Genomic DNA, 25,443 nt, shown 5'->3' on the forward strand with positions numbered 1-25,443 from the left:
TTTGTGGAACGAGTGAATGTAGGCATGTGTTTTTGTTTCAGAGTAAGTGGACATTTATGCTGAATGGTGCAGACCCTGTGATTCCATGAATGTATTATATTTGTGGACTTAATGCTTATTCCCGTCTTCCTAGGGGATGGTATGGGACATGTTACTTGGGAATAGTTTTTCCTAAGATTTATCAAATAGATGATTTGAAAAAGATACTAAAAATGACATAGTTACACCAAATGAGACAAAGGAGAGAGACAGCCTCTGCAATTGTAGGGGATATTTTTGGAGCAAAAAGTCCTTCAGTAGGAGTTATATTGAATGCAAATAAGATACGAAAACTATCAACTATAGAAGATAATATGTTAACCAATTTTACAGGAGCTATACCTTTACTAAACACTGAATTCATTGCAGATAGAGTTATGACGCTTCAAAATAGGCTTGCTTTAGACATAATATTGGCGAAGGATGGAGGAGTCTGTAAAATGATTAATGCAATGCACTGCTGTTCATATATACTTGAAAACAATAAAAGATTTGCTTACTAATTTAACTAATGCAATTAAGTATTTGAAAGAACTGAAGGAACCAGGAGTTTGGGAAAAGGTTGGAAATGGATTTGTTACTGTGGGAAATTGGTTTAGTCAAATTTGGGGTGGGATACTGTGGGAAATTGTCCAAGGAATATTAATTGTGATAATTGCTATTTTAGGATTATGGGGGGCATGTAAATTATGGCAGAAAATTAAATTAAATAGGGCTAAAAATGATCAGAGGAGGGAAGAACAACCCAGAAGAAGAATCTATAGGGGAAATGTAAGGAGAAGAGATCAAAATGTAGCTGAAAGTAATTTGTAAAATGATTGACGAGGGAAAGGTGTGATGACATATTTAGTCATCAGAGGAGGGACTGTTGGAGCAGATATACTAACATGAGAAATTTTTAATGATTTGTGTATACATATTAATGAGAAATATTGATAAAAGAAACTAAAAATTGAAAATACTGTGTAATGAGTAAAATGTGCCCACAGGGAGTGGTCACCATATGTGTTAACAATGCTAAAATAATGACAAATATTTTTTAAAGTATGTATTAATATGTCATATTTGATTGTATAATCTATGTTTTATGATGCTTCATATTCTTAACTTAGCCGAACTAGAGACCTGGTCGGCGCTAGGCCCTGCTTGCTTAAACGTGGAGACGCGATGAGCTGCCGAGGACTGGAACTGGAGAAAAGGACCTTGAACTTCGCACAGTTCAGACGGGCTCTGCTAGAAATTTCTGGAAATGTACCAGAGGACAGGAGATGATCAGAACAAATTGATACAATTATGTGTAGAGTAGGCTAAAAGTACTTTCTCAGGACTTGAACAATAGAAGCACTGACTAAAAGACTGTGGGAAACAATTGTGTTACCTGAAGAGACGGATGATGTTCTCATTGACAAGAAGGACCAATTATATTAATGGAACTTAATGCTTGGACCGACGCAAACAAGTGGTAAACAAAAACTATAGGTTAGAATCATAACCCCTGATGCGGTTGACCAATTAGCAATTAGTGGGACGGACTGAGAGACACTAATAAAAAGTCATGATAAGGGATGGAAATTCAGAGGGGAGAGGCGAAAGTTGATGACGTCAGGGGATGCTGTCCGAAGTGCTTATAACTGGGCTTACTCTCTGTGAGCCTGATACTTGCTGATGACTGATGACCTGGATACGAAGACTGACTCTTTGCTGATCTATCTTGGATAGGTAGCTATAACAATGAGACTGACTAATGTGTGTTTTTTCTTTAGGGTACCAACTGCGCTGTTTTAAAATGTTTTTCTCTCTTAGATAGATTTTTTCCAAATTTTGATGATTTTTGCCTGAAATGTTTTCGCATGCAGACCCACATGCTGATGCTAATTTGAGTTAGGTAGGCTGACGAGGGTGACTTAACGGTGACGGTTGACTGACTAACTTGCATTGCTGAATTATTCAAAATGTTAAAGAATTTGCTGACTTATGTTGATGCTTGTTTTTGCTTCTCAATAATTCTTGGTGAATAGTTGCTTATGATGCTAATAAAGTTTGATTTACAATAAAGTTGAATAAAGGTTTTGATTAGAATTGTAACTAATAGGGAATAAAAACGATTAATCATTTTGAGAGTCATGGTATTTTCTTATTAGATAGGCTTTCTTTGGTGTTACATTGTTGATTATAATGGTTATTGATGATCCATTGGTTACCGCTTGACTAGGATACTCCATGCGATCCAAAAGGTTCATCGACCTATACGCGTCCCCTTGTAAGTTTACTTACTAAGGTTAAGGTGCGCTAGCAACTTTTTTGTGTCACACTTTTGTCATACGTATGACTGTAAGCGCTCTAGTTGTTCTTGAGAACACTCTGTGAGGCTGCAGTAGAACACAATGGAATCAATTGACAGGCTCGTCCGGTTGAAGTACCACATGAAGATATTTGAGAACGCACTTAAAACGTGTCCTAATTTTATTTTCTACATCACTAACCAGAATTTCTATGACAAAATGAAACCACTAATTTTGTACCTTTCTAAATTTTCTTTTTTTTTCACTTTTTTCTGGGACTCGGCTGAAGGCGAGTCCCAAGATGGCTGCCAACACTTCCTAGTTTGAAGTGTTGGCAGCCAATCAGAGCTCTGCAGGTCCGTGCACAAGCTCTTATTCACAAACTCATCAGAGAGGATCCAAGACGCTAGATATACAGATTTTTTTCCCTTTAATTTCTCAAAAACTACTCAAAGGATTTACAACAAATAACCAAAAGCACAACCTGCAGAATAAAATCTAGCTTTCTGCTAAATATGTTGCAGTTCTGTCCAGCAGTTTGGGCTGTAGTTGTCTTCAAACCTCCAACAGGAATTAACAAGGGAAACACATGTTTTATGACTGCCCCTTTTTCTCGGCCACCGCTTGGAGGACAACCCCCAAACCTTCCAAGGGCAACAAGAATCACTTACTTACTTTTTGGGGGAAAGTTTTGTGATGATTCTTCAAATTGTGCCAAAGCTATAGGCAAAGCTTTTTTTTATGGAAACAAGGTCCTAACTATAACTACCTAGTGGCGACCAAGGGAAGACTGGCACTCCATGGTGTGTTCAATATTCACAGCAGAACTTTCTTCTCATCGACGTGTTTCAGCTCCAAGAGACATTCTCAAGGTGAGTGCACCCCATATCCCAACGAAACAAATATCAACACAATGATGAAAACTGACTTAATTGCCCTTGAGAAAGACTCAAGAGCTGAAACATGTCTGTGGAATGAGAGTTCTGCTGTGAATAAAAGTATCTGGATAGTGTACACACCGTGGAGTGACTTTCTTCTTTTGTCCTTCAGTCGGAGTCTTTGGTAAATATATATATATTAATAGCTACCTTAAGGCACAAGCTATAGTTACTTGAGGTAACAAACTATAACAGGTGAATTTCTATGGTTTGGTACGTTTAAAATAACAACCTAACTATAACGTCCCTGTAACCTTTGTTTTTTAGGGGTGAATATATATATATATAAATTTGCCAAAATCAAAAGGTCTATGTCAACATCAGGTCTAAAAACAGAAATGTTGTTAATGCTTTTTGCATTAGATTTTAAAGGGCTCAGGCCTTTAGTGACAGTGCATTGCATGCATTTGTTTTTAGTTTTTTTATTGAATTTATACTTGCGCAATGCACAGTTTAGTAATGTGGTCTGTATCTGATACATTACTTTACATAGTATAGACATTTGCATGGTACGTCTTTTCTGATTTTATGTAACATATATGCCTTGCGTTTTGCCTTCCTCTGCATTATGTTGCATGTTGGGGGGGATGTTTGTGGGAGACGATTATAGCGTGATGATTGTCTATCAGGTGAGGTGTGTTCATGATGTGATTGTGTGGTGAGTGTTTGGGTAAAATGTAACCTCCATTGGTGGGAGCGTTGCATGTCTCGTATGTGGCCTACTTTTTTATCCTTCTTCTCGCTTTCCAAGTGCCCTTTGTGTGTTAGTTCTCTGCAGGGGACATCTCACTAGTGCGCATGTTGTGGGCATGTGCCATTTTTCACTTCCAATTTAGTAATGTAATCATCCCTAATGGTGCCATCTGGTCCCCTCTGTCCTTTTAGTTGATTACGTGTCATGGCGTTCACCTCAGGTATTGCCTGTTTATATAGTTCACGTAGCCAGTTATTCACGTCTGGTGGTTGGCTGGCTTTCGGTGTCATCGCTATCGTCCTCTTGAAAAGTAGAAAAGCCAAATTGATCAATCATCTCCCCTGTTGGACATAGCTTAAGGCATGTCCAGACCATATGGTAGAATCGTGTCTCTGATTGTGTGTTTCTTGGGCAGTCTGAAGATGCCCCCTCATACTTTTAATTTATGCATTTCTGGGCAAGGTACTTTTGATGGAAGTAATTGAACTGCATGTATTGGAACTTTAGATTCCTCAACACTCATTTGGCCTGCTCCTTAATTTTCTGCCACAGTTTATCAGGGAGGTCTCACCCTAGATGCAATTTGGAGGATGTACAGAGCAGTAATGGCCCTCTGGGCCATGGCAATTATTAGCATCCCCCTGAAGGGGAGCTGAAATTGGTAGCTCCTCTTGCCCCTGACCCCACTGGGTCCTGACTGTGTGCGTTATTGCATTGCACATGATGAAGATGCCTGCAGTTCAGCCATGTGTATCTTATGTATCTTGGAACTTAGGCAACCTCCCCTGACTGTACAAATCTCTCACCTGAGTCACTCTTGTCTCTCTCCAGGCCCTCACTTGACGTATCAACTGGATGCCTTCTAATTAGGGAAGTGACCATAAATCTAATGTTGGAGCATATGGGGCTAGGCATCTACACTTGTGTAGGTATTTAACCTAGCATTTCTGTGCAGTGCTCAGACCTCACAACTTTGACAAAAAATCACATAGTGTGAAGAGGGGAGGGGCTCTAAAGAGGGTGGGGCCTAGTGCCGAGAAGCACCTAACAGGTACTTTTGCCTCCAACCCGGCCCTAAGCCCCTCCTCTAAAAAGAAACAAAAGCTTACTGAAGATTTTGCCAATGTCCTCTGGTGTTTTCTCACTCATTGATGAATGTTGGAGGTTGAAAGCCTCGAAAAATGAGCTGAAAACCCCTTCTTACTGTGGTTTTCAGCCCATATTCCCTGTAACCGTGTAATTTTGGATCCTCATCGGTGGACTGTGTGATGGAGGCTGATATTGTGTGTCACACTGTGGCACCATGTGAGTTGGCAGGTCTGTATGCTCATAAGAGGAGTTTGAACTCCAGCCCATTTGGTCGGGTTCAGTATCCACATTAGAATTGGCTTGTCAATGAGAGATTCTTTCATTCTATCCCTTTCCGAACAGAGCCCTCACCTAGCCAGCACATTGGCAATGGTGTCAAATCTAGGTCATGTCTCCATCCGCCTCTACAAGGTTGGAAACAGCCAGTGCAAGGCCACTGTCCTTGCCTCAGTCTGCACCTTGAGTATTCATTTCCTGAGGCTTGATCTCATTATGGCTGCCAGTAAGAATCACTTGCACCATCTTTGGCTTACCCTTTTTCTTGGTTCTTTTAGCTTTGGCAGGGTTTGCCCACCCCCACCAGTGCATTATAGTAACGAGAAGCCTGGTACAAAAATAATTGGTCTTTAAGACTTCTGCCATTAAATAGATGAAAGAAGGACAGGTGGTAGTATATACAAAATGCAGGGGTGTAAGTCATCTCTATTTTTGAAACACAGATATGTCATCTCTATTTTTGAAACACAGATATGTTGGTAGGATGCGTCTTTGAATCTTCTTTTAATTAGCTAATTTAAAAAATAAAAAGTAACAACAATTTCTCTCCCCTACAAAAAGGGTGAGAAACACTTAGGTGGTTTATACAGCTATCATTTCTAAATTTGTACAAATGACTCACTTTGTTTCCTTGGCACTGTATAGGATTGGATGCATAAAAGAAAACATCAAAGGCTAAGTGTGCATATGTTTATCCTGAAACATTGCTTCTTTCTACTAAAACATGACACAGAGAAAGACAGACCTGATAGGGAATCCCATGACCTGAATATCAATCTGGGAATAGATTTATTGTGGGAGGTGTGACAAACCCACAGGAAGACACACCCCTGACAATATAATCAAGAATATATTTTGCAGAACAGAGTGTTTTAAAGTCCACACAATTACTGACAGAAAGGAGGCATAGTGTTCTCAATAAAAGAAATGGCAAGACCCTTTTTATGTAGTATATTTCCATGTTTTGAAGTGCCTGAAAGTCCTGAACTAAGTAAGAGTGCAGGGGGTGGGGGGCAGACACATGGTATTCGTAAACCAGTTTAGAGGTTACAAATTTTCCATTCAACATCTTGCGATGCTCTGCTGGAAGAGATCTGCAAGGGCTCACTAAAGTTCCGAGAGGATGGAAAAAGCTGCATGATACACTCCCCATATTTGGGAAATTATATCCAAATTGCTATCCCTAATCACACAATCTTTACCTTGTTAACAAAACCTTCTCAGTGCTGAGCCTGACTGTCCATTTATCCCATCAAGTATTTAGCTGAGGCACTGGTGCCTTCGAAGAATGGGGATTTAAGATCAATGGTCAGAGTGTACAGCCACTGTGTTTCAATCATCATGTTTTAGTCAAGTAACCCTCATCCAGCCAACAGGCATATATCATGCCTACGCTACCCTCACCTCTACTCTGCTGATAAGAATAATGGTCTGAGGGTCATGTGTGGAAATAGAGACACTGAGTAGGTACACTTTAGCTTCTGACATATATTAAACAAACTATACAAATCCCTGGGGGGAATTCTGGAGCCCACCCTCATGGGAAGGGAACTCAAAGCCACATTCTCATCCTTGACTCCTGCTGTGATATAAGGGACAGACCCGACTCTGTGGGTGTCTTTCGACATGGGAATCAGATGTCCAATATTGCAAAATGAAAGAGTGATCTACTGTGTCAAAGCCTGTGGAAAGATCTGGTATAATGATCAGGGAGAAGTATTCCTTCTTTGCCTGAGCGAGCAGTTTCTGTACCATGCTTAAGTTGAAAAGTGATTATTGTCGAACATATTCTATTCCAATATATTCATATCCAATATATTACAAATATTTTTCTATCCTTTCATCGAACTGATGTCTTTCTTTCTAACCTTTTTTCTCTGAATTTTGATGGACAATGTAGACCCACAATTGGCAAATATTTTTTCTGTATAACAGATTAGAAGCTGACATTTTAACAGTAATTTTATGCCAAGGAAAAGATTGAGAAACATAGCAAAAACTGTCCCAATACTGGCAGCACAAGAAGTGCAGAGAAAAGGGGTGTAGACACAGATGGTACAAGTGATTCTCACTGACAGCTGAAACAAGATCAAGACAACAAATCCTCAAGGTGCAGACTGGGGTGAGGACTGCAGCCTGGCTTTGGCTGAAACCTCCTTCTCAGAGGTGGATTGAGCCGGCGATTGACACCACTGGTGTAGAAGTGAGTGGGACCACCATGGAGGGGCTTCAGTTGGGTATAAAGACTGAGGTCCCTCACCGTCCACGGTGAAGGGCCTCTGCGGCATGAAGGCCCAGGAGATGATTTCTGCCATCCTTCTGACGGAATTCCGGCTGTGGTCATAATCCGGCTGACGGCTGGCAGCTGCGGCAATGGTCTTTTGGCGGCCTTCACTGCGGCGGTAGGCAGTTTTACCACCAATATCATAATGAGGGCCATAATCTTTGCTTAATTACTTTCTGATCAGTGGCTCATCAATTTTTAAATGTTAGTCTCTTACAGGTTGGTAGCTTGATAGTGGAAGAGGTAGTGGTTGCTAACCTCAGAATCTTTCTCTTAACTTCAAATTACTATATACATTTCCTTCTGCCTCGATGGACATAATTGTCAATTTAGTTGGATTTGTGTCCACCAGAGGATCGAAAACCAATGTTTTGTAGTATTTTAACATTAGCGGTTGACATTGCCAGCTGCACAAAGGCCAAAACTCCCTGGGAAGCTATGGCCTTTTTAGAGGTTAGTCAGGAGGTCAAAAGGCACAACAAAGAGGTAGGCTAGACCTTAGACCTCATGTTTCAATCCAAGAAATAATGATGCTCCACTTTATCCTTCCTCTTACCTGATCAGTCTATCATCAAATTTAACTTAGATCTAGGATATCAAGCACAGACTTCTCGCTTCCTGTTGAGAGAAGATCCTTCCACCAATGGAACTGATGAGATATTATACAGGGGATTCATTTTTAATCATATTCTGTTGGAGGAGATTTTTATAAACTCTTGACCACATTCAACACTTGTCCGAATGACAATTTTGAACATTTCTTTCCTCTGCATCTGTGCTGTGCACTAGGAGGGTTGATCTTTGCCCTTTCTGCAGTGTCATCCCCAAACATTTTGCCTTCACCTTCCTCTTTTTCTCTTCCCATTTTCATTGGATTTGGGACACTGCGCACTTTACCAATGCTAATCAGTGCTAAAGTGCTTGTGTTCTCTCCTTTACATGTGCAAACTTTGGCTTTCTCCCAATTTCCACATTTAATTTATGTGTAAATCCCTAGTAAGTTTATACATCTTACATGCACACAGGGACTAATTGTGCCCCCTCTACAAAGATAGGCTTATAAACATGTTCAGCCCTACCACTGTGGCCTGTGCAGTTTTAAACTACTATTTTGACCTGGTAAAATAAACTTTTGCCAGGTCTACACCTTCCTTTTTATTACATATGTTGCCTCTAGGGTAGGACATAAACAGCCCAGAGGACAGGGTGCATTTTATTTAAAATTATGGACAGGTACTTTTAGGTTTTAAATGTCCTAAACTAGTTTTTCACTAATCAAGGCTTCCCCCTTCCATACAGTAGCATTGGCGTACCTTATGGCACTTACTATGTGCTAACTTTCAGTTGGAAGCAAGTAGGAATGTCAAGTTTGGTATCTGCAGAATTGTAATTTAAAATCCTCTTTAATGCTGAAATTGGATTTTAAGTCACAATTTTGAAAAACTGACTTTTAGAAAGTTGGAATTGTATTTTTTTAACCATTTTGGTGCCTGTAGCCTGTATCCCAGGTCAGATGACTAGGTGTAGCTATCTTTATGTATTGCTCCCAGACAGTGAGGCAAAAGGGGAAGAGGTATTGGCAGGATGGGCCATCGCTGACTTGACGAGGGGCTGGAGATGTCACTCACCACTTGTACATCAGAAAGGCTCTGCCTGATCATTGCACACTTACAAAGGGTTTGACACTAATCTTTTGTGACCCCCCAGGCATGCTAGGGCCAGAACATGGAGGCAGGAAATCCAAAACAACTCTGGGGGTGGAACCCGTCATAACCTATTTCTACTTCAAAATGTGTACCAGATATAAATAATGGACCCTTGGACCCAGCTTTTCAGAACAGCTTTGGACCTGTGGAAGTCTCAGAAGGACATCTGGGCTGCTCTGCAGGAAGGACTGCTGCTCTGTTGCCCTCTTGCCTGAGTGAAAAGGACTTGACCCGCCTCTTGAACCCAAGACCACAAGAGTGACTCCAAGGCTAGTTGGCAGGCCTCTTGAGTACAGCCTCAGGGAGTAAAAATGCTCCAACCACCCTGGACTCAGCACCTTTACTCTGTCTGCTGTCAGTCCTACCCCAGAGTGGACCCAACCATATCAATGAATCAATCAGGCTATATTCATAAAGCGCAGTTTATCCAGGTGCAGAGTTGAGGAACTCAGTCGAGGAGTCAGGTCTTAAGTCCCTTCCCGAAATCTGCCATTGAGGGTGCTGTTCAAAGATGGAATGGAAGGTCATTTCAGGATTTGGTGGTGAGGTGGGAGAATTATCGACCTCTGGCATGGAAGTGGCAAGTCCACAGTGTCTGTGTAAGGGTGAGGTGAGAATAGCAGAGTTTTCGGGATGGTTAGTGGAAATTCAGGTGGTGGGACATGTATGCCGGTCCTTGATCATGGAGGGCTTTATAGGCATGGGTGAGGAGCTTCAAGTGGCATTTCTTCTCGATGCAGAGCCAGTGGAAGTCTCTCAAGTGCTGGGAGATGTGGGTCCTTTTGGGAAGGTTTAGGATCAGTCAGGCTGCTGCGTTCTGGATTGTATGGAGTCTTCTCATCGGTTCTCCTGTGGTGCCTACGTAAAGAGCATTGCCATAGTCCAGCCTTCTGGTGATGGGAACTTGTGTCACTGCTTTTCTGGTGCTGGTGGGTAGCCACTTGAAGATTTTGCAGAGCATGCACAGTAAGTGGAAAGAGGCAGAGGCAACAGTGTTGACTTGTTTCATGGAGAGGTGTCTGTCAAGGATGATGCTGAGGTTGCGGTGTGAACTTTTGGCGTGCGGGTGGGATCGAGTTCCAAGGACCACCTGAAGTTGTTCCAGAGGCAGCAGTGTCTTACGAAATTCAGCACTTCAGTTTTACCCATGTTGAGTTTAGGCAGCTTTCTCTCATCTAGGCAGAGACATTCTTCATGCAGGTGTAGAAGTTGTTTTTTGTGATAGTGGGGTTCACTGAGAGTGAGAGGACAAGCTGGGTGTTGTTGGCGTAGGAGATGATGCTGACGTTGTGGGTTCTGATGATGTCTGCTAATGGCATCATGTAGATGTTGTAGAGGGTGGGGCTGATGGATTAGCCTTGTGCTTGGGCTGTGAGGTGAAGGAAGGGAGACAAATCCTTTGTGTGCATCCCGGAACCTTGGAAGTCGGCCTGATGGTGCTCTGCCAGGCCCAGTTGTGGTCCTGTGGGCAGAACTGACACAGTGCAATGCATCTCATCACAGCTCCACTGCAGAACCGCTGAAGAGCAACACATCACTAATGCCAGGCCTCGCATCACAGCCTGTAGTCTCTACAGAACCGCTGCTGTGTGATGCATCCTCAAAGCAGGCCTTCTCAAAGAAAGCCCCTAATCAACAACATTCTCTGCAACAATGCAGGACTCTGCATCGCAGCCCCTTGTAATCAACGTCGGGCAAAACAACCTTGACTCAGGAACAAGCAAAACTCCTCAAATCAGGTTTTAAGATATGGTGTTCAGTGGGCCTAAGTTGGTCCATGTATCTGCCCCATGCTCCATTGTGCTTGGCCTGAACTTGTGAGTTTGTCCCGGTATGGTGCAACCATATCACCAACGTTGGTGCTTTGTGCCCATAGGCATTCTTTTCACTAAAGGCTTTAAAATTACACAATTCCAATTCTACTGATTAGATTGTTGTTGTTCTGATCTCAATAAACCCTGACAGAGATTGTGGTTGCTGCTTAAGCAGGGTTTCACCCCCTCAATCAGTAACGCCATTTACAATATTGAGTGAGACAAAAAGCCTGTGGTTTACTCTTGAACTAGGAAGGGAAAGGCTAAAGGTTCAGTAAGCTGACTGTCAGTGGTGTTGAACATTTTCTGAAGAAGATCACATGGCTTTCCGATCTCCGTTAAAAAGCTATAAACATTTCCTTATAAATGATAAAACCATGTTTTCCAGATAATCCATTGCTTAAGCTGTCAACTCTTAAGGCCCTTTTCAATACAATTTCTCTACTAGTTCTGTTTGCCCCACCTCTATATCTACCAGTTCACAGTCTTTGTATTTTAATCTCGTTACCTTAGTGAAAAAGAGATCAAAGATATAAATTACAGGTATTACCTTAGCTTAATATTTGTCTCAGAGTAGTAAGCAACATGTGCTGCTCTCTTTACTTTCGTAACAAAAGGTTAGTGATATCTGTCCTCTGAAGGTATTAAAATATTTTTCTGCCTGCAAGGGAGCATTGCTTGCGGAGACTACTTTTAAAACCTCCTTCATTGCAGTCTGTGTGAAAAACAAATAAATAGAGGCTGTGGTAAATCTGCTATTAAAAAAACTAGTTGTGATTCTCTGATAAAAACTAACTGTAGGCCAATCCTGTATCTTCCAACCAACACCAAGAATGGTAAGAAAATCATAGCGCAAAGCATTTGCACATTTTTTGAGGGTCATGTATAAGTCAAATGGGGTTAAGTCCTGTTTAGAGTGGGAGTCAGCATTAATTGCCATCAATATACTAAGATGGGGTTTTGAAGAAAACTTGCCCACTTGCCTCACTTTGCTGGATGTCCGAGCAGCATTTAGTACTGTTGACCACTCCATTCTGTTACATCAGATTGAAGAGGTGGGTTTATGTGGCTCTGCCAAACTATGGTTACCATATTTTCTTGCTGACAGAACCCTGTCACTATTTTGCTCGCCTTTCTAATAAAGGTGTTTGTAGGTTGAAGGTGAAGTTCCTCAGGCTTCCCTCAATGTCCAATTCTTTTCAACATCTGTCTTCACCCACTGGCTTAAATTACTAATACTTTTGGTTCCAAAATAGTATCATATGCTGATGAAACCTAGAATATTCTGAGATGTGATAAACCTGCTGAGGGAATTCAAGAACAAGTTAATAATTATCTCTTCACAACCACTAAGTGAAAAACAATTTCCTACAAGCTAAACTCTCATTACATGGAAGTTTTACTACTTAGACAGAATTCTCTCTGGTGTTGCTCCTCATGGTTTTACTGTATGAGCGATGTTCTCTCATTTTCAGAGAAGGTAAAAGGCCTCTTGTATTGGGTGAGCAGAGGTCTCAGCCTAATTCCTTTGACCAACCGAGTAGTGTCATTTTGCTACTTGCAGATGAGGAAAACAAACTTTATTTCATTCTCGCTAAGGACCGAGCCTCTGTTGATGCTTTAGCCATGCCCAGGCTTATCTATGCCAAATCTTGCTATTTGGGACTTCCTTCCTCTACAGTGCATCAACTATAGGGCATTCAGAATATGACAGTTGGGCTTCACAAATTTTAGAAGGTCTCATAGGCCAGTTGTAATCCACAAAGGTTGATAGTAGATAGCTGGATCAAATTTAAGCCCCTTTGTCTGGCACATAAGGCCATCTACTGTTCAGTCCCAGACCCATCTGTAGCTTTTCTTCAGAGATATATTCAAACTGGATTTAAGCTCAAAATTACTATTCCTGTTTTAAATTCCTCAGTTCAGAAAATCAACTAGCTGGGTGGTGTTTTTTTCTGTGGTTACATCTTCTATTCTGAATGCCTTACCATCGCCCCTTCACAGCATAGAATGTGATCTTGAATTCTGCAAATCACTAAAGAAATATCTTTTCTACTGAGCCCCCTGAAAGACAGAGTCAATATTTGTGCCATGAAGCCTTTGGATGTAAGTTTCTGTTTTATAAATATTCATTAACCCATTCAATATGTATTGTTCCCAATCTTGATATAGAAATCTTCTGACCCCACCTCAAGCAACCAACACAGCCTTCATTAGCAGGAGTCAAGACAACTCTATTCCAGCCTACTGAACTGAGGTTTATCATGATCTTTCCCGTTTTCACCCAAACTCATATGACTCTTTAAATGACACATTCCAATCAGATTTCAACTCTCATATACTTCCTGACATATTCATCCCCATCACCCACATCCTCTTATTCATAATGTTATGATAAAAAGATGCATCTTCCTCTGGACATCTAGCAAGTTCTTCCCCATTAGCATCTCAATGACGACAAGTCAGTTCTTTATGATCTTTTATCAGCATTTTAATCAACCAGATTGGATATTACAGCCTCAGTATGTGGCACAAGCCAGGTCCCTTTTTTTTGCCTCTTCTCTACAAAACTATCACTCTGCAACCAGCATCTCTTGGTCTTCAATAATTACTTCTCTCACAATAGGGCCTCTATAAATCACATACCTAAATTCTTATCACCCTTACTCTTAGATTTCTTCTACTACCTCCTCCAACAGAGTCAAGCTATCACTCTTCTGACACACTGCCTTATGGTAATGGAAGAAACCTGTTGCTACTGGGTTCAGGTTTTTTAGTACCTAAACAATAAAGCAAAAGGTAATACAGCTGGTACAATCAATTCTCAACTGCACCTAACTAATGTCACAATCAAACATCCACTCATCATCAACATTTCATGTTCTCGCCCACCACACCCACTACTCTACACTCTAAATTCAACACCTGCAAACCACACACATTTCCTTCAACAACTAAAATGAAAAAAATAAACAACATATATTTGATTTTCATATAATGTCAATGGGCTCTAACAACATCTGCAGTCTCTCAACTGGACTGGCATTCCACAATCCTTTTCAATCCACCTCTGCCACCAGCTGCATTTTGTAAACCATTCACAGGACTACCACCAATTCCATCAACACTTGCCTCAGTTCCCTTTGTCTACCCAAACCCCTTGCAAATAGGCAAAAATACATTATCTTCCACTATCTCATAATGTCCTTTATGCATAGATGGTAATGCCTCCTTTACCTGACACAGACAAATTCCTGACTAGCCCATCTGGACCTTTGATTCTAATTTGATCACTTTGATTACTTTTGGAGGATCAGGCCAACTTGCAAATCAATTTGCCTCAATACTAGGTTTCTTAATCCTCACCCACAGTCCCACACACACGATCGGGGAATTCCTTCTGACTTTCCTAGACTCAGCCCTCCACTACTGCTTCATGTTTGTCTAAAACATCTTCACGTTCTCTCTCAATTCCATGTAGCAACAAACTCTTATTTCCTTTCCTGGCAGTGAATTAACCACTGTGGCATCAACTTTGTAACTGTTTTTCTTTCTCTCAGTAATTGTAATGGTGACTTGCCTTTCAGCAAATTGTGAGTCAAAGTCTTTCTCCAACATAATCCAGAACTGAATGACAACTAAATTGACTCCCTTAATACACAGCTGAATCACTCAAACTTTCCATATGCCCCTTGATATTATAAAGCCACACACAAGTGTATAATACCACTATCCTTTTGAAATTGGTGTATTTTTTTCTGACGTAAGCTGAATTCCATTATCTGATGCTAACTTTTCTAGGATGTCTTTGTGATAAGACACTTATTCCAAAAACATAATCAGAACTTCTTTTGTTACAGTGCCCTCCATTTGAATCTCTGGCTACCTTTAGTAATAATCATTCAAACCAAAAGCAATTGACTCCCTTCTGAGATAAAATAGAATACAGACCCTTTATATCAGTGGCCACTTGTTTCATGGTTCTTCAGGATAATCCACCTGACACAACTGCACAAACCTATGGGTGGGCAGACTTGGCGGAGTTTTATTCCGTGGACATACATTAAAATTTTATGTGATTTTATGGAATTACACAATGGGGCAGTGTGGTAATTTGGCACTATTTGTGATGAAGGCTGGAAAGTGATTAGATTCTGTATCCAAATCCATCTGGTGATAACCACCTGCAAGACCTATAGTAAACAATTCTGTAGCTCTAGCCGCAGATTTCAATAGTTCTTGGAAATTCTTTATTGGGAAACTGTAAATTCAAAGGGCATCATTAAGACAATGCAGGCCTACACATAGTCTCATTTCTCCTGAACCTTTCAATGAAATATCTACAGGGCATAGCCAGTTCGGACAATATATAGATTTGATTATGTCTTTCGCATATAAATCCAGTAGACTTTCTTTGAGCTTCCCTTTGTATGTTAAAAGAACATGCCTTCATTTCTATTAGACTTGTTTCACATTATTTATGTTCTTATGTTTACACCTTTTAAACTTCCCCAAACTTTGTTTAAATGTTTCCTAGAATTTTCCCTCAAGCACAATGTAACACTCACACTTCATAGGGTCCTCATCCACTGCATATGCTAGAAGGACCACCATGAGCTAACCCGAAATAGCCTTTCAGTGTTGTGAACAAATACTTTTTTTAGTCATCTTGCAACCTTTAAAATTCATTTCAGACCAAAACTAACCATTTATTTTAATTCTATGAGAAGTATATCATCTTGGATGTATTATTGTGGACACTAAGGGGGTCATTACAACATTGGCGGTATAAGGTGCTTACCGCCGTTGAGAAGACCGCCAACACACCGCGGCGGGAGCCCGCCACAGCTATTATGACACACATCATGGAATCCGCCGAAATTCAGACACCCACACAATACCGCCACACCAAAGGTCAGCGATAAACATGCAGAAACAAATCCTCCACCTCCACGCCAACAGAAACACGCCCATGCTATTACGACCCACGAATCCACTCGGCGGTCTTTCAACCGCGGTGTTCCATTGGCGGTACACACCGCCGCGCTCAAAATACACACACAGCTCCAAAACACCGCCACATTGGACAATTCCAAATACACACACCTGATACACATACAAACAACACTCCCACACACCCAACTCAATATAAAACACACACCCACATCACCCACAAACCCCTACGACCCAAAATTAGAAAGAAGGCCAGAGAGAGACAGCACAGAATAGAGAACCCCATCACACAGAGGCACACTACACCATCACCCACACAACATCCACGCACAAAACACCACATACCACTACACTCACCACACTCATCACCACATACACCACCTCACACATCACACACACCACCCCATGGCACGCCAAAGACACCCCCGCTTTTCCGAAGAGGAGCTCAGGGTCATGGTGGAGGAAATCCTACGGGTAGAGCCACAGCTATTTGGCTCACAGGTACAGCACACATCCATAGCCAGGAAGATGGAGCTATGGCACAGAGTAGTCGACAGGGTCAACGCTGTGGGACAGCATCCAAGAAATAGGGAGGACATCAGGAAGAGGTGGAACGACCTACGGGGGAAGGTGTGTTCCACGGTATCCAGGCACCACATCGCGGTTCAGCGGACTGGCGGCGGACCCCCACCTCCTCCCCCACAACTAACAACGTGGGAGGAGCAAGTCTTGTCCATCTTGCATCCTGAGGGCCTCGCAGGAGTCGTTGGAGGAACGGACACTGGTAAGTCAAATCTTAACAATCATATCCCCCACCTTACCTGCATGCTATCACACCCCCCCACCCTCACACCCTCCCCTATCACCCTAACTCCTCACTAATGTACCCATAACACCAACCACCCATCCCAACCCCAAGACCTGCATGACACAACTAAGCATGGATACCCATCACTAAATCATGTCCATTGCACATACCCAGAACACCCCCCAACCATCAGCACACAAGCCCCCACACAGGAATGCCTGCACTGGTGTACACGCACACCCAACCATTGCACACCATGAAACACACACATGCAATAATCATGTACTTATACCCCCGCAGGAACCCGAAGGAACGTCACCACACCAGAGGGTCCAGACAACACCACTTCACCCCCAGAAGAGGCCCACAGTGACGACAGCAGCTCTGCCCTACTGGATCTTGATGACCAGCCCGGACCATCGTGGGCCTCAGGACAGTCGGTTCCCCTTGCCCAGCCACAGCCCAACACCGAACTTCCTCCCTCTGGTAACACCAGCACAGCACCCACCCAGCAGGCCCTTACCTCCCTACCCAGGACAGGTCAATCAGCAGTGTGTCCACCACTACAGGGCACCCAGGCTAACCCAACACCCCAACAACAACAGGGACCTGGGGGCAGTGGTAGTGGGCACACGGTCCAGGGGACGGAGGCACAGGAACACAGGGGAACTGGGAGGGCTGCTGTGCGACAGAGGGAGGACAGGCCAAGGGAACCTACTCTCAACGAGGCCCTCTCCTCCATCATGGGAGCATACCACCACTCCCAGGAGACGATGGCAACGGTCCTGGACAAGTTGCAGGAGACCCTGCATCTGCAGGAGGAGCAGTATTTGGGGTACAGGGAGGAGCTTAGGACCATCGGCTCCGCCCTGGGCACCATTGTAGGGGTGCTGACGGACATTCAAAAGACATTGAGGGACACCGTGACACTCCAAGGGGCCCCTGACACTAGCCAGGACGATGAAATGCCCACCACCTCTGCCAGCGCTAGTGGACAGGACGCCCCGCCACAGGACCAACACACCAGCACCCCACCCCTGCAGACGGACAACCACCACGAAAGCGGTCCCTGAGATCCAGGAACAGGACAGAGCAAGATGGCAAGACCCCCGCCAGGAAATAAGACCACCCTGATTGTCCCCCCACTGTACCACTTTGTTACCCTGTCCAAATCGGAACTGCCCCAGCTCCACTTCCAATGGCCAGATGTGCAATGTACCTGTGAGACTAATAGACTGGCCTCTGCCATGGACATTCTTCCACCATAACCCATCCCCATTTCACAACCCTCCTTCATTGTTATGCACTTAAATAAACACCCTTGAAACACAAATAAAACTGGAGTCAGTCAATGATTTTGAACTTTGTATTGTCAATTACAGTGTCAAAAATGGTTACCCATTGGAAGGCCAATATACCAATGTCACACATCACAAGCCTTTCAAGGGTGCAAGCTGTGGACACGTAGGTTACCACATTTGTGAAACTGAAATGGAAGGGGACAACTCAGTTAACAAATAGTGAGTGAAATGTAGGTACAGGATAGAGGTAGACGTGTGAAAGTTAATGTTATGTTAAACCTGAAAATGTACTCACCTGTGTCTCACTGGAAATATTGCTGTATGACTGACTCCCTGTTGTTGTTTTCTTCTTCATCAGCTTCATCCTCATCACTGTCCACAGGCTCCACAGGCTCCACCGCTGCTACAACACCGTCATCTGGATCATCCTTCTGCAGAAAAGGCACCTGGCGTCGCAATGCCAAATTATGGAGCATGGAGCAGGCGATGATGATGTCGCACACCTTCTTTGGTGAGTAGAATAGGGACCCACCTGTCATATGGAGGCACCTGAACCTGGCCTTCAGGAGGCCGAAGGTGCGTTTGATCACCCTCCTAGTCCGCCCATGGGCGTCAATGTACTGTTCCTCTGCCCTGGTTCTAGGATTCCTCACTGGGGTCAATAGCCAGGACAGGTTGGGGTAACCAGAGTCCCCCAATAGCCATACACGGTGCCTCTGGGGTTGACCCATCATATCAGGGATGCTGCTATTCCGCAGGATGTAGGCGTCATGCACTGAGCCAGGGAACATAGCATTTACCTGCGAGATGTGCTGGTCTGCCAAACAGACCATCTGGACATTCATCGAATGATAACTCTTCCTGTTCCTGTACACCTGTTCACTCCTGCGGGGGGGACCAGAGCTACATGGGTCCCATCAATGGCACCTATGACGTTCGGGATATGTCCAAGGGCATAGAAGTCACCTTTCACTGTAGGCAAATCCTCCACCTCAGGGAAAATGATGTCTCTCCTTACGTGTTTCAGCAGGGCAGACAACACTCTGGATAACACGTTGGAAAACATAGGCTGGGACATCCCAGATGCCATGGCCACAGTAGTCTGAAATGACCCACTTGCAAGGAAATGGAGCAATGACAGCATCTGAATGTCAGGGGGGATTCCAGTCGGATGGCGGATTGGTGACATCAGGTCTGGCTCCAACTGTGTACATAGTTCCTGGATTGTGGCACAGTCGAACCGGTAGGTCACGATCAAATGTCTCTCTTCCATTGTCAACAGGTCCACCAGCGGTCGGTACACCGGCGGATTCCACCATCTTCCAATATGTCCCAACTGACGGTGCCTAAGAAGGACAACAGCGAAGAAACTGTCACCATTCCTCCAGGTATGTACCCACAGTCACACACAAGACTACAACAGACAATTAACCCATCCGGGAAATGTTTTCAGTGTAGGCCTCGGTATTGTATTGTATTGTAATTGTATTTATATAGCGCTTACTACCCCTGACGAGGCGTCGAAGCGCTTTTCGATGAGTAGCACGCTACTCCGGAACCCAACAAGAATTATTTTGAGCCGCGGATATGAGAGTTTGTTAGTTAGATTGACTGGAGCAATGGAGGAGTGGAGGAGGAAAGAAATCCAGAAGTGTTAATTGGGAGTATATCTTTCATTTACTCAATCCAAAGGCTTGGGATGAATAAAGGGGGGCGGTATGTGTGACGCAGTAGTAAATGAAGCCATGTGGGCCCCTGAAATGGCGGCTGCCTGACCTCTAAACTGGGACAATGGAATTGTGGGGTAACTGCGCTGGCGTTGGACACCGTCGCGGTAGGCGGTCGTAGAGCGCAGCGCAATGCTGCATTGGTTAACATTGGACCCTATGGGTCCCAGGAGCCAATGAACAGGTGCGCTGGTGGTGATGATGCGCCCCGCCGCGGACGTCACCGCCGCGGACGTCACCACCATTTTCTATCTCTTCAATCACTAGATACCTGACCTTCGACAGGAGAGGACCTACACTGCTAGTGCTGCTGTGACCTCGGTCTGGAAGCAACAATCGCTGCTGCGTCTGGGGAAAGGGCCCAAGCCTTCACTGCACAGGAGTTGGAAAAACTTGTGGATGGGGTCCTCCCCCAGTACATGCTACTCTACGGTCTTCCAGACCAACAGGTTAGTACACAGGGAGCACGTTGGATGGGCTAGGCCTGGGTGGACAGGGCTGGGTGGGAGAGGGAAGGGGGCAGAGTTATTACAACAGAAATGCATGGGGATGAATGGGCCACATGGACAGAGTTGGGAGGGGGCCACTCACATTGACGGTGCAGTAGGTAATGACTGTTCCTCTTTCCTTGTGCATGTCATGTAGGTCAGCGCCCACCAGAAGAGGGACATTTGGCGTGCCATCGCCAAGCAAGTCCGGACCCTGGGGGCCACACCACAGACTCTGAATGCACCAGTGGGATGGAGGGCGAGGGGAGCTTCACGTCAGCCACAGGATCACCAACCAGCGACACGGACTCGTCCGCCGATGTGAGCTCCCCTGTGGTGGCGGCACCATCTGTGCACCCCACTTCTACAGGTACAGCCGCCACCTCCCCTACCAGCACCGCCCTCCCAGCAGCCCCTCAGCGTTCGCCCCGTGCCCGCTCACCCAGGAGGGTGGGCATCACCTTCGCCCCAGGCACCTCAGGCCCTGCCCCAGTCACCCCTGCTGCCCTCAATGAGGAGGCCATTGACCACCTCAGGTCACTCACTGTTGGGCAGTCTACCATTGTGAATGCCATCCAGGGTGTAGAACGAGAGTTGCAACACAGTAATGCATTCCTGGAAGGCATTCATTCTGGTCAGGCTGTCCTTCAGCGAACCCTGCAATCTCTGGCCTCAGCACTGATGACAGCCATTGTCCCTGTGTCCAGCCTCCCCCCTCCAACTTCCTCCACCCAGACCCAATCCCCTGTAACCCAGCCCATCCCAAGCACACCTACAGACCAGCCTGCACACAAGTCAACACCCAAAAGTAGCTCAAGCAAACATAGGCACCACACACACCACAGGCACTCACACAAGCATCACACCCATACAGACACAGCAACATCTACTGTCGCCACTGTGTCCCCCTCCTCATCTTCTCCCTCCTCCCTCCCAGTCTCGTCTACACACACACACCTGCATGCACCACATCTACAGGCACTAGGACTCGCACCAGGACACCCAGCACCACAAGCCGCTCACCTGCACTCACCACCTCCACTGCAATTCACACGTCCCCTGTGTCCTCTCCCAAAGTACCCAAACGCTGGCAATCACTCACCCAACATCCATCCACCTCACGACATCCTCCAGTACCTGCACCTGCACCCAAAACACCTAAAGTGACACCTCCTACAACCACCTCCTCTACCCCCACTCCCAGACCCCCTCCAGCTATCCATCCCAGTGTCCGTCAGAAACTGTCCCTCTGTCAAATTGACCTGTTTGCCCCCCCCTCCAGTTCATCAGTCCTGTCGTAGCGCCTCAGCCAAAAAGCCTCCAGTGCCAGTGGTGCGTGTTCCAGGTTTTTGGAGTGCACCGTCCACCAGGCCAGGCAGTTGGACCCGGAGCCAAGGCACTGGCAGCCCACCCCCTGTAAAGGTTCTGAAATTGGAGAGTGGACGACGGGACCGTGTCAAGACTCCTGGTGGGACAACAACTGAAATGGGATCGAAGGCGACTGGTGAGTCAGCTGTAACTCCAAAGAAGGTGGGGAAGGTCCCGAAGAAGTCTGCCCAGCCTGTTGTGAGTGTCACGGCGGAGAAGTGTGCCATCATTTCCGGCGGTCGAGACACAACCGCCAGCACCTTCGTTACTGGTCAGGAGACCACCGCCGGAGTCACAGCCCAGGAGGGCACAAGTATCGTTACTGGTCAGGAGACCACCGCCAGAGTCACAGCCCAGGAGGGCCCAAGTATCGTTACTGGTCAGGAGACCACCGCCAGAGTCACAGCCCAGGAGAGCCCAAGTATCGTTACTGGTCAGGAGACCACCGCCAGAGTCACAGCCCAGGAGGGCCCAAGTATCGTTACTGGTCAGGAGACCACTGCCAGAGTCACAGCCCAGGAGGGCCCAAGTATCGTTACTGGTCAGGAGACCACCGCCAGAGTCACAGCCCAGGAGGGACCAGGATGCCACAGCCCCGCTGGGCAATGATGGAACGTCAAGCCACACACCAATGTCCAGTGTGGAGATCGTCATGCCACACACCAATGTCCAGTGTGGAGAACGTCATGCCACACACCAATGTCCAGTGTAGAGATCGTCATGCCACACTCGAATGTCCAGTGTAGAGATCGTCATGCCACACACCAATGTCCAGTGTGGAGATCGTCATGCCACACACCAATGTCAGTATCCGAACCGCCATGTCAGAGCACCCCTGAACAGGGCAAAGACCGCCATGGTGAAGACCGCTGAACAGGGCAAAGACCGCCATGGTGAAGACCGCTGAACAGGGCAAAGACCGCCATGGCTAAGCACCGCTGAACAGGGCAAAGACCGCCATGGTGAAGACCGCTGAACAGGGCAAAGACCGCCATGGTGAAGACCGCTGAACAGGGCAAAGACCGCCATGGCTAAGCACCGCTGAACAGGGCAAAGACCGCCATGGTGAAGACCGCTGAACAGGGCAAAGACTGCCATGGTGAAGGCCGCTGAACAAGGCAAACACCGTGTGGGTATGAATAGGCCGCCACATCAGGCATCCGTATCCCATGTGCAGCTGGGACAGTGACAGGACATGAACTTTCACGGGGAGACTCATCCTGTCTGGGCACCAGTCCCACCCAGTACCAGTAGAGAACTGCAGATACTAGCGAAAATGTGGGTTAGTATCTGGATGTAACAGTGGGCAACCCACCCACTGTAGAGACTTGTGAGACTGTGGCTTTGCACTCCCCAGGATGTAACAGTGGGCAAACCACCCACTGTAAAGAATTGTGAGACTGTGGCTTTGCACTCCCCAGGCTGTAACAGTGGGCAACCCACCCACTGTAGAGACTTGTGAGACTGTGGCTTTGCACTCCCCATGATGTAACAGTGGGCAAACCACCCACTGTAAAGACTTGTGAGACTGTGGCTTTGCACTCCCCAGGATGTAACAGTGGGCAAACCACCCACTGTAAAGACTTGTGAGACTGTGGCTTTGCACTCCCCAGGATGTACCAGTGGGCATACCACCCACTGTAAAGACTTGTGAGACTGTGGCTTTGCACTCCCCAGGATACATCAATGGGCATGGAGCCCCATCGTGGATCTGGCTTCGCATTCATCTGGCTGAGGTGCCCCCCCTTCCCTTCCCCCTGAGGTGCCTGTAGTGTTTCTATCTGATGCCCCGGCAGTGTTCTCTCCGATTTTGGTCAGGTATCTATTGTGGGCCTCGCCCATGCATTTTTGGACTGTTGGTGCACGGACATTGATGTGTACATATCTGCACTACTTCTTGTATTGTAAATATAATTATGAGAGATTTCGAGATATATATCAGTGTTTTTTTGTATGACATGTATATTGGCACATTACAATGTTTGACCGCAATTCGCTTTGTCTTTGCATTCTTCCGGGGGGATTGTGGGTTGTTCATGTGATATTTTTGACTGCATTGGTGTGTATGTTGTGATATGCGAGTATGCGAGGGTGGGGGTGGGGGTGTTTGGCGGGTGTCCCCCTAACTTTTGCCTCCCCCGTGTCGTAGATGCAGTACTCACCGGTATCTTCTGTGCCTACGTCGCTGTTGGTCGTAGAGGAGCAGAAAGACAAAGGCAGGTAGGATTTGGAGTTCCGGCTCCATGGAGTCGTCGTTCCTCGTGGAGTGTGTTAAGGTGAGCGTTTTCCCATAGCAAAAGTTGTTTCCGCCGTGTTTTTATCCACGGAGAATCCGCCCCGGAAAAGGTGGCGGATTGGCCTGTCATAATAGTGTGGGCGGTACATTGTCTCCCGCCTGTCTGTTGGCGGTGACCGCCGCGCTGCTTGTCTGTACCGCCGTGGCGGGCGATGTGTTAAAGTGGCTGTCTTTGTTGGTGGTTTCCGCCAGGGTCGTAATTCCCTTTTTTTGTCCGCCGGCCTGTTTGCGGTATTTCCGCAGCTTTAACACCGTCCGCCAGGGTTGTAATGACCACCTAAATTTCTTAAGACAAACACTGCCCACAATAGTGTACCCGGTTCATCACAAATTTACCAAAACACCATCCATAAATACATCATACCTAGGCAGTCCCTAACTTCCATTTCCTGTACTCTCATCAATACACAAGATCATATCATGATTCCTTACCAGCATGAAATGAGCCAGTCTGTAAGCACTAGCCAACAGGCTCCTGGTGGTACCTTCCGTGAGGCACTTCCTATTTTTTAAGAGCATTTCCACATTATGAGGGGTCTTCCCCTTGACAATGTATGTTGTTCTATATACACCCTGCTTTTTATTGACTGAGTTTCACCAGAGCTGGACAGGTTCCTAGAGCTGACTGGGGCCACAGAAGCCATCTTACATTTACTTATATTTTTGGGTTGTGGGACATTGGCATTGGTTTCTGAGCCACAGTTTTCAGCAGGCCTAACCTGCACCATCATGGTTGGCCGGAACTTACAACTTTGATCCAGGTCCCACAGTTGGTGCTTTGTGCATTTAGATGCTATGTTTACCTAACTCTTTAAAATTGTATATCTCTGTCTCTACTGATTAGATTGTTGGCATTTTAGTGTCAAATATTTCATTAAATGTTATGCTGTTTGCTCTATTTTTCCAAATTAATGTGGGATTTTTCTTGTGCTGTGTTTTCACCGTAGTACTGTTTGCATGCTGCAAACTCTAAAAATTGCCTCAAAGTTAAGCTGGACTGCTTTTGTTCCACTCTACCCGAGGGTTAAGTACAGATCAATTCAGTGACATTTTGTGGTTTACCCTGAAAAGAATTGTGGCTGTTGCTTCAGCAGGGTCAACATTCTCTCTAAACATATCCAGAGGGCAGTGGCAGCTTCTCAGTTAAGGTGGAGGAGCGTCACCCCACTGCTCTGAGCAGTGCAAAAAAGGAAAAATAAAAGAATAATAACACAATGATTTTATCATTTTATTTTTCATCCAGAGCCAGGTTAGGGCGGGGGCTGGGCTGTGTTACAGGAAGGAGAGGTATGTGCACCCTAAGTGCGCATGACAGTTTGGCTGGCTGTGTTGGGCCGGCCAAACAGACATGCGCACTTAGCATTTCTCCATCCGGCTGTA

At 45.3% G+C, this 25,443-nt stretch overlaps 1 protein-coding gene across 1 annotated transcript in view; it reads right to left on the minus strand.

The window, feature by feature from the left end:
- COL19A1 (collagen type XIX alpha 1 chain) overlaps positions 1-25,443 on the minus strand; it is a 2,318,824-nt gene that overhangs the window by 527,500 nt on the left and 1,765,881 nt on the right. The window lies entirely within an intron of this gene.

Source organism: Pleurodeles waltl, chromosome 5 (genome assembly GCF_031143425.1).
Source record: "Pleurodeles waltl isolate 20211129_DDA chromosome 5, aPleWal1.hap1.20221129, whole genome shotgun sequence".
Lineage (NCBI taxonomy): Eukaryota > Metazoa > Chordata > Amphibia > Caudata > Salamandridae > Pleurodeles > Pleurodeles waltl.